We start from the raw sequence: 10,053 nt of genomic DNA on the forward strand, positions 1-10,053 counted from the left end.
GATTCTGTTACAACACTCCCCGACGTTTCCGCCACGTTTTGTATGTTCTACGTGGTCGGGGTGTGACACTAGCCGTAGCTAGGGTGTCCCTCACGGGCCATGAGGGACTTCGCTAAGTTGGTCGCGGGGCGCAAGAGCGTTACGAAACTGCTATAAATTGAGCAGTTCAGTGACATTTCAAAGTTGTTCGAAAACTTTCTTCTGTCTCTTATAATTCTGCTTAAATTAGTAGATCAAAGTACCAACACTCTGCTACGATAACGAGGTAATAACTCGATCACTGCTACGGTACAATATCCGATCGATTAAAATCGATTCGATGGATGTTTAAGTGCTGCCTAAATTGGGCTATACTATGTCATTCGTCGTGAGGGTTTCGATCTCGTGGTTATCGTAAACGTTGTATTAAGTTACGAACCTAGTTTCATTTGCATTGTATATTTAACTTGGTTTACCAGCTTAACCAGTAGGTAAGCTCTGACCGTTTAAACTCGCAATGTGAGTCATTTTCTTTTTACCAAATTGTTTTCAAAACCCTACTTGTTTTTAAAGGTTATAATTACAGTGATTAAGTCTTTGTAATCTACAATTACTGCCGGTATATGGGTTTTTGTATACACTACTTGATAATCTTCAGCATTGGACAATGGATTAGCCAATGTGTGATATGACCATAGTCATAGATCCGGTCGAGTGACAAATACCGATTTGGGGTAATTGGTTAATATGAACATTGTAATAGCTCTTAATACTGTATATTTAACAATGTGTCTTTTGTACAAATTGAATACACTCGCCAGTATTTTTCGCTGATCAAATCTTTTAAAAAAATGTTTGAGGTAGTTTACTGTGAAGAAAAGGAAAAGTGTCGCGTAGCACCCCAGCTTAAATAAAGTGGCTCAGTAAATAGAAATAAACATGTTTTCTGTAATCCAAGGAATTCCCAATGAATTTCCTTTCCTGTGAATATGGGGTTTGTCCCAAAATTTATAATAAAATAAACGGGTGCTTTTTTTAAAAACTCTGATATTATTTTTCTGACAAACGGTCCTGTTATAATTTCCGCTGCCAAATTAAATACCGATACAACGGGTTTCTGTCCCCTGGCTTCCGAACCGGATAAAACGGGTCGGGGCCGTGACACATATGATTAAGTTATTTTAAACTATATCAGCTCATAAAGGAATTTTATGACACTTCAACCACCAATGACATTTTCCCAACCTTTTTAGCCCCTAAAATTAACTCCATCCATGTTATTCCTTAAAATCCAGGTACATGTCCCTTACATGAGGGGCACTTTAATCAAACCATGTCTAATACAAGAGGTAAACTAAAATATGAAGGACACTAGCTTATAAACCCGTGTATTACAAAGGATTAAGAAAAATCTAGATTAACTATCATCTTAATTTGTAAGTGTTATAAACCTGTGTATTACACGGGTTGAATATATAAAAAATATATCATAAATTTCTATATAATCATTATCACACGATTAAAGAATGTAATAATATTATAATCTTATACATTCAAAATTCATGAATTTTATCAGGTAGAAAATTAATTAAAAATACAAAATAAATCAATGCAAATATTTTGAACATTGTTACTAATTTATTTTTTACATAATATATAAATATTCTGTTTTTTAAAGAAATTCAATTGTTTTCCGTTTTCTTCGGGAGAATTGCTCAAAGGAAATATGTTAGGAAACGGGCTGTAGTTGTTGGTAATTATTTGAAATTAATTGATCTTATAAAATGACGTAATAAATATATTAATTTTTAAATTTGATTATTTTAAATATAAATACATATTAAACCCTAAAATCAGATTTGTTATTCCACTAAGTGAGTTTCTAATAATTTGGAATAATTTTTGTATTTATCGAATTATTAGCCTGATAATTATTATTTTTGTAGTTATTTACAATTTAATTGATTTAGAAAATAAAAATATTGGTTTTGGGTATTTTTCTGAATATTTAATTGGGTATTTTAAGTCACCAAATAGGAGAACCCAATTTCGTAGAGTTGTTGGTTGTTATTTATTTTATAAATTTTTAGGGTTTGTTATATTAACTTTTACGACAAATATCTTGTCGAATTTCACAAATTGTGTGGTTGTATATTAAATGGATCGAATCTTCGCAAAAAGTGAGTAAATTATATTCCCCTATTTTACATTAACTTTTTGGGGTGTATCATTCTGTCACAAATCTTCTTATTCATTTTTAATCATTTTCAAGCATGCAATATCAGTGTGTAGTTCATGTATTATTTGGTTATGTGTTCATTTGGTTATTGTATTTTGGTTATTGAATTCAGTCAAGCAAGCATATTGTGATCCACGGCTGACCTCTCCTCATGACTATGGGATGTGGTATCGCCTCACACTTTCTTTCATGGGCCGACCTTTTTTCATTACTATGGGAAGTTGGTATCGCCACCTCATTTAGTCACGCCCTTGCGGCTAGGGCTGTTCATTTTTATCCAAAACCCGAAACCCTACCCGAATTCAAAGCCACCCGAACCCGAATTAGCGAATACCTGAAAAACCTGAATCCGAGAAACCCGAACTTTAAATGGTTCGGTTATTGGGTAACTTTTTCCAAGCCAAAAACCCGAACAACCCGACCCGAAAAACCCGAAACACGAAACCCGGAAAAAAACCCGAACATTTATTGATTTTTTTTCTTATAAAAGTGTTTAGATTTGGAGTCTTTAATAGATGGAACACTAAGTTTTGAGACTTTTAATTTTATAATAGCATATTGTCAACTAATCTTTGAACTTTGATGACATTTTTGAAGTAACAATATGAATATTGATGTTATTTTGTAAAAAAAATACATTTATTTACATCTAAACCCGAAAACCAAATAACCCGACCCGAACTAACCCGAACTCGAAAAACCCAAAACCCGAAGAAAAAACCCAATGAACAACCCTACTTGCGGGTGTAGGATACAAGCATTTTGTTTTGGTTTATTTATCCATGATTCATTGTCTTATTATTCATTATATATGTGTATACACGAACTTGCATGTTTATTTTATTAAATTAAAATGCAAACTAAGTCAATCCCAAAACCTTTTTTTACACATGATACATGTAGTGAGAACTGAAGACACGACTGGATCAAGATCACATAGGAGCCTTTTTTTCTTAGTAATTAATGAAGACAAACCTTATGCATTTTGTTTGGATATTTGTTCTTATATGAAATATGTGAGATTTTAATTATGACTTGTTTAATTATGAAATTTTAATAGGAAACAATATCAAATGTGTGTTCACTTAACTTTACAACAATAATCAGAGTCCTCTAAGTCATTAGCCTAACATAAGATAAGTACACTTAAATAATAAAAATACTTACCAGATTATTAAAACAAACACAAAATGTGAATCATTTTCTATTTCATTTTGTAAAAGAAAATGTACATATCGAAAGTTTATATGTAATAATATATAAAGATCATCATAATCATAATCATCTGAAAACCTGGACATTTGCTGGGAAGGTGGTGGAGGTCCTGTTAACTTACACGGACCCATTCCAACTACTTATATCTAAATGTGGTTGCTTTTAAAACCCGTATAGTATTGGTCTGTCATTGTTTTTGGATGGTTGCTCCAACCAATATAAAACAGAATGTACATGTCGAAAGGCTATAGGTGATAATATATATAGATCATCACTATCATATGAAACCTTAACATTAGCTGGGCAAGGTGGTGGAGGTCTTGTTAACTGAAGATGTAGCTCACACAGACCCGTTCCAACTACTTACATCTAGAGGTGGTTGCTTGTTAAACCCATATGGTATTGGTCTGTCATTATTTTTGGATGGTTGTTCCACCTGATATAAAAGTTAACAATGATCAATAACAATATACGACTGGAAAATAACTGACCAAAACTATACTTACGTTAAGCATCTCAACAAAGTACTTGTTTGGTTAAAGACCCATGCCAAAGTCAATGGTCCCATTTTTTTAAGCTCCAAAGGCTATAGTCAAGCACACTTTTGCAATGCCACATATTTACTTTTTTTAGTCTATATATTCTTCAAGGATCAATAAGATACATGAAAGTGAATAACAATACATTCAAACATGGGTTTTGTGTGTTCATCTCAAGTGCAATAATTTTATTTTAGAATATGGTGTTTAAATATGACCAGAAAGCCAAACCATTTTGAATTCAATAGAATTGAAAGCTTCAATTGTTAGCAAGAAGAAAAACCGTACTCCAATTGTTATGTGTAGGTAAATTAAACCAATTGCATATATAAATATCCATTATTATATTTATATAAATACATGATATTTCAAAATGGGGATCTAAAAAATTTGAGGGTCCAAACATAGGGTTTACCTTTTTATTAAGTAGGCAACACCGTATAGGACGACTATACAGTTATCAAACTAGGAAACAATAATAGGTGTGCATTTACCTCACAAAACACCAATCACGGGTTTCATTGAGACGTTTGAGATCTACTAGCCTGGCATATGACAAGCAAACTTAGATAATCTAAACACATACGAAAAAATAAAAATAAAAACAAAAATAAAATTTGAATTATCTTCTGCTTTTTATATAATACAATTTTACATGTCAAAAGGCTTTAAGTGGTATTATATATAGATCATTTTTATTAATTAAAAATCATACCTTAATATTATAGTTTTGTTTTAATCCATATAAGATTATATGAAACTATATTTTTTTAATTTTTAATTTTAAAACATGGCTTGACTACTCTTTTCTTTCTTTCTTTCTTTTTTTTTTTTGTAATTTCGCCTTTGACTTTCTCAAGTTGTTTGAATGGTTTTGGATTTTACCTTTCTCAATTGAGCCCTTGAAACGCCATGAACAATCAACATGCTATAGTCTACTCCTAAATGATTAGCCAGACCCATTTGTGATGTGAGATCGGTGAATAACACCAAACCTAACATTTATAACCAACAAAACAAGCAAAAAAACATAAATTCCTCATAGCTACACGTCAAATAAGGAACAAAAAAAATAAGTGTTACAAATTCTTCTTCATTTGTTTATAGATCCATTCTAGAACATGCTTGTACAAAAAAAAATCTAAAAATGTATTTGGTAATGAATTTCAAACTGATCAGTTAGTATGCGTATATGTTACATCAACACCAACAAAATCAAAGCATACATTTCCATACAATTAACTAAACCAAAATTCTCAAATTAGTACTTTTGAAAACAAGCAGTGATTTTTAAAAATGTGAAGAAAGATTATGAGGCAAATCAAATTAGATAAAAGTAAAATAAATAAAAGCTCTTACATTTGCACTAAAAAAGAGATGCCATCTTTGGGGCCAAGATGTGGATGAATGAGAGAAGAAAGGGTGCAGCGGTGATTAAGTGATTATAATGAAAATGGTATCATGTTCGTTTAAATAGGAATTGCGGGATTACCCTAATGCAAATTTTACTATAATCACCCTATGAATTTTAAGAGCTTTCAAAATGGAACCCAACTATTATAGAAAATATCATTTCGATCTATCATAGTGCAAATAAAGTTATTCTTTTACTAGTAAATTAGAGTTTTCGACCTTTAGGTATATTGTGAATTTCACTTTTAATCCTAAATATAACGAACCGACAAAGTTGATCCTTTATGTTCATATGTTGTGATAGTTTATGTCTTGTTGTTTAGCGACCGTTAATCTTGCATGTAATGTTTGGTCACGTGTCTTGCACATAGATAGGGCAAATTGGATTTATTTTTACCCGTTTATTAAAAAAGTAAATTACGTTTTTGGCACATGTAATTAAGTTATCTTAACTGTATCAGCTCATGAAGGAATTTTATGACACTTCAATCACCAATACCATTTTCCCAACCTTTTTAGCCCCTAAAATTAACTCCATCCATGTTATTCCTTAACATCCAGGTACATGTCCCTTACATGAGGGACACTTTAGACAAACCTTGTATAATACAAGAGATAAATTAAAATATGAAGGACACTAGCTTATAAACCCGCGTCTTACAAAGGATTAAAAAATCTAGATTAACTAATATCTTAATTTGTAAGTGTTTTAAACCTGTGTATTACACGGGTTGAATATATAAAAAAGTAAATCATAAATTTCTAGATAATCATTCTCATACGATTAAAGAATGTAATAATATTATAATCTTATATATTCATAATTCATGAATTTTATCAAGTAGAAAATCAATTAAAAATAAAAAATAAATCAATATAAATATTTTGAACATCGTTACTAATTTATTTTTTTCATAATACATAAATATTCTGTTTTTTAAAGAAATTCAATTTTTTTCGTTTTCTTCGGGAGAATTGCTCAAAGAAAACATGTCAGGAAACGGGGTGTAATTGTTGGTAATTATTTTCAATTAATTGATTTTATAAAATTATAAAATTATGTAATAAATATATTCTTTTATAAATTTGATTAATTTAAATATAAATACATATTAAACCTGAAATCAGATTTGTTATTCCACTAAATGAGTTTCTAATAGTCTGGAATATTTTGGTATTTATCAAATGATTAGCCTGTTAAATTATTATTTTTGTACTTATTTACAATTTAATTGAATTAGAAAATAAAAAATTTGGTTTTGGGTATTTTTTCTGAATATTTAATTGGGTATTTTAAGTCTCCAAATAGGAGAACCCAGTTTCATAGAGTTGTTGTTTGTTATTTATTTTATAAATCTTTAGGGTTTGTTATATTAATTTTTACGATAAATATCTTGTCGAATTTCATAAATTGTGTGGTTGCATGTTAAATGGATCAAATCTTCGCAAAAAGTGTGTAACTTATATTCCCCTTTTTACATTAACTTTTTGGGGTGTATCATTCTGTAACAAATTTTCTTTTTTCATTTTTAATCATTATCAAATATACAATATCAGTGTATAGTTCATGTATTATTTGGTTATATGTTCATTCGGTTCTTGTGTTTTGGTTATTGAATTCAGTCAAACAAGCATACTCTGATCCATGGCTAACCTCTCTTCATGACTATGGGATGTGGTATCGCCTCACACTTTCTTTCGTGGGCTGAACTTTTTTCATTACTATGGGAAGTTGGTATCGCCACCTCATTTAGTCACGCCCTTGCGGGTGTGGGATACAAGCATTTGGTTTTGGTTTATTTTATCCATGATTTATTATCTTATTATTCATTATATATGTGTACACATGAACTTGCATGTTTATTTTATTAAATTAAAATGCAAACTAAATTAATCCCAAAACCTTTTTACACATGATACATGAAGACAAGACTGGATCAAGATCACATAGGAGCCTTTTTCTTAGTAATTAATAAAGACAAAGCTTATGCATTTTATTTGGATATTTGATCTTATATGAAATATGTGACATTTTAATTATGACTTGTTTAATATGGAATTTTAATAAGAAACAATATCAAATGTGTGTTCACTTGACTTTACAACAATAGTTAGTGTCCTCTAAGTCCCTAGCCTAACATAAGATAAGTACACTAAAATAATCAAAATACTTACCAAATTATTAAAACAAACACAAAATGTGAATCATTTTCTATTTCATTCTGTAAAAGAAAATGTACATATCGAAAGTTTATAGGTAATAATATATAAAGATCATCATTATCATCTGAAAACCTGGACATTTGCTAGGCCACAGGTGGTGGAGGTCCTGTTAACTCAAGATACAACTCACACGGACCCATTCCAACTAGTTATATCTAATGGAGAGTAATGTGTGGAGGTGGCGTAACGACTCGGGAGAGCTCTTTTCAGCCAAACAGGTTCGCTCAGACACTGCAAATGCTGTTTAAGGTGGATTGAGTGATCACATGGAGTTTTCTTGGAAGAGTTGGGCTCCTCTCAAATGTAATTACCTGCTGTGGAGAGCGATGTTGGGTAAAATTTCTTCAAAAACGGGTTTGGTACGTCGGGGAGTGCCGCTGGCCGACACCAGGTGCTCTCCTTGTGGACTTTATGACGAAACCCCTGATCACATTTTCGTGTAGTGCACTGTTTATGGGCACAAAGCATTTGGTGGAATGTGTTGGCATGGATGCGAATTAGCTTTCCAGCAGATTGCAATTCTCTTTAAAGATCTCATCGTTCGTCTAAAAGAGAGCCTGGGAAGTAAGGTGTGGAATCGGATAGTATACACGCTCATAATGGCGACGTTTGGAGGATATGGAATGCGAGAAACAAGAAAGTGTTCGAAGACAGCTTTATTCCTATTATGAAGTCAGTGGATCTCATAAAAGAGGATGCGTTCTTTTGGATTTGCAATCGATCGAAGCTCATGGCGCCGGAGTGGGAGAACCGGAAGGTTTTCGATGTTGAAGGCTTGTTTAACTCTATTGTAGCTTGTTGTTTTTCTTTCCATTTTTGTTGTTCCCCAACTTCTTGCTATATATATAAAGTGTTGTTGCCGTTCAAAAAAAATCTTAATTTATTCAGAACATTTCTGGACGATGTTATTATTCAAACATTTGTAAGTTTACTTAAAGGTGACACTTTGATTCATATTGATTTCTATCATTGCTTTATTGAATTGACTAGAATATGAGTAACTATATGGATTATCAGTCGTGACAATTCTACTGTAGTTAGCTTAGTTAAGAATATTACGATTGGTGTGGTTTTTGCATAGCCCATATGCATAAGACTTGTCATTGTTTTGATATTCATTATGTCTATGTGACAACTTGAATAGCTATATCATGCAACGAATTGACAACAACAAACCTAAACCATAAGCAATTCTTGTTTTAAACCACAACAAAGTTTTTATCTTGTACTTTTTTTTAACGGCACCGCACTTTATACATATATAAAGGGCCCAGCAAGGGCCGGAAAACAAAAGTACAAAAAACAAAACCGGAAAGACGGCTGAAAACAAATTACAAAAGGTGTGTGACATCAAAATCGACCAGTTTCTCCCAAACCGGACTGGAGTTCTTTACTCGATGGCTCACCCATAAAAAAGCTTCCTCCTTGATCATTTCAACCGTTTTTAAGGTTGGAATGGAAATGCCCTAAAAAACTTTACGGTTCCGAGCGATCCAGATCTGCCAAACCGACGCCATAGCCATTGTTAACACCAACTTTTTCCAACGTCTGCTGCCCAGTAAAGCATGCAAAATAGCGCTCAAACTGGATATATCACTCGATAAAGGGACTTTGATCCAGGCGAATATGCTCCACCAAACACTTCTGGCAAACAGACAGTTAATGAAGACGTGATCGACAGTTTCTTCACTTAATCCGCATCGATCACAACTCAAATCCTCGATGTTAATCCCCCTGTCTCGCAGGCCCACTTTCGACGCAACCTTTCCTTGTACTCTTTTAACTTTTTATTTTTCCTAATTTGATTTGTATTTGTTTTACTGTATTTTTATTTCAAATCCGAACAAACCTCCTCAGATTAACAATACGTGTTTCACTAACCACCTACTACTCGCAGATATGATACTTTACCCGAGCAGGGGGTTGAAGGATGCCGATGAGGGGTGTAATTTTAAAAATAATAACTTAAAACACATAACAGTTGTATCACCAATTTAAGGGTGTAAACGAGCCGATCTGCTTTCGAGCTCACCTAGGCTCGAGTTCGGCTCGTTTAGAGCACTATTTCTAAAGCCCAATCACAACTTGTGAGTGGTTGTCAAGCTCGAGCCTGGCTCGTTTGTTAATTATTAATTATCTAATATACATTAATATTTATCTCTCTCTTAGAGAGTTATGATGACCAGATTGTAGTATTGTTTCCATGGCGACAAAGTGCGCTATAGGAGTGGTCGAATTTTGACCACCGAAGACAGACACTAAACTATACATAGTCCTCATCGTCCGGTGAGGTGTCATGAATCATATGACAATGCACTAGGCGTACTCTCATTTTTTGAAAAATTAGGCCCTGACCACTATATAACATCACTCGCATGAGTGCTTGTCAATATATCATGACAAATTTAGAGATGTTCAATATTTGGTTTCAAACTGATTAAATTG

The 10,053-nt window shown here is 32.6% G+C and overlaps 1 long non-coding RNA gene across 2 annotated transcripts; it reads right to left on the bottom strand.

Annotated features, from left to right (window-relative positions):
• Positions 1-3,411: 3,411 nt before the first annotated feature.
• Positions 3,412-5,404, bottom strand: LOC110939080. Of its 2 annotated transcripts, XR_002591947.2 has the most exons (4): positions 5,332-5,404; positions 4,858-4,967; positions 4,467-4,517; positions 3,412-3,869 (listed from the first exon to the last, which is right to left on the bottom strand). It is a non-coding gene; the product is annotated as an uncharacterized LOC110939080 (long non-coding RNA). The 2 variants fall into 2 exon arrangements; XR_002591948.2 differs by lacking the exon at positions 4,467-4,517.
• Between the last annotated feature and the right edge of the window lie 4,649 nt (positions 5,405-10,053).

This window comes from Helianthus annuus, chromosome 5, assembly GCF_002127325.2.
Source record: "Helianthus annuus cultivar XRQ/B chromosome 5, HanXRQr2.0-SUNRISE, whole genome shotgun sequence".
In the NCBI taxonomy this organism is placed as follows: domain Eukaryota; kingdom Viridiplantae; phylum Streptophyta; class Magnoliopsida; order Asterales; family Asteraceae; genus Helianthus; species Helianthus annuus.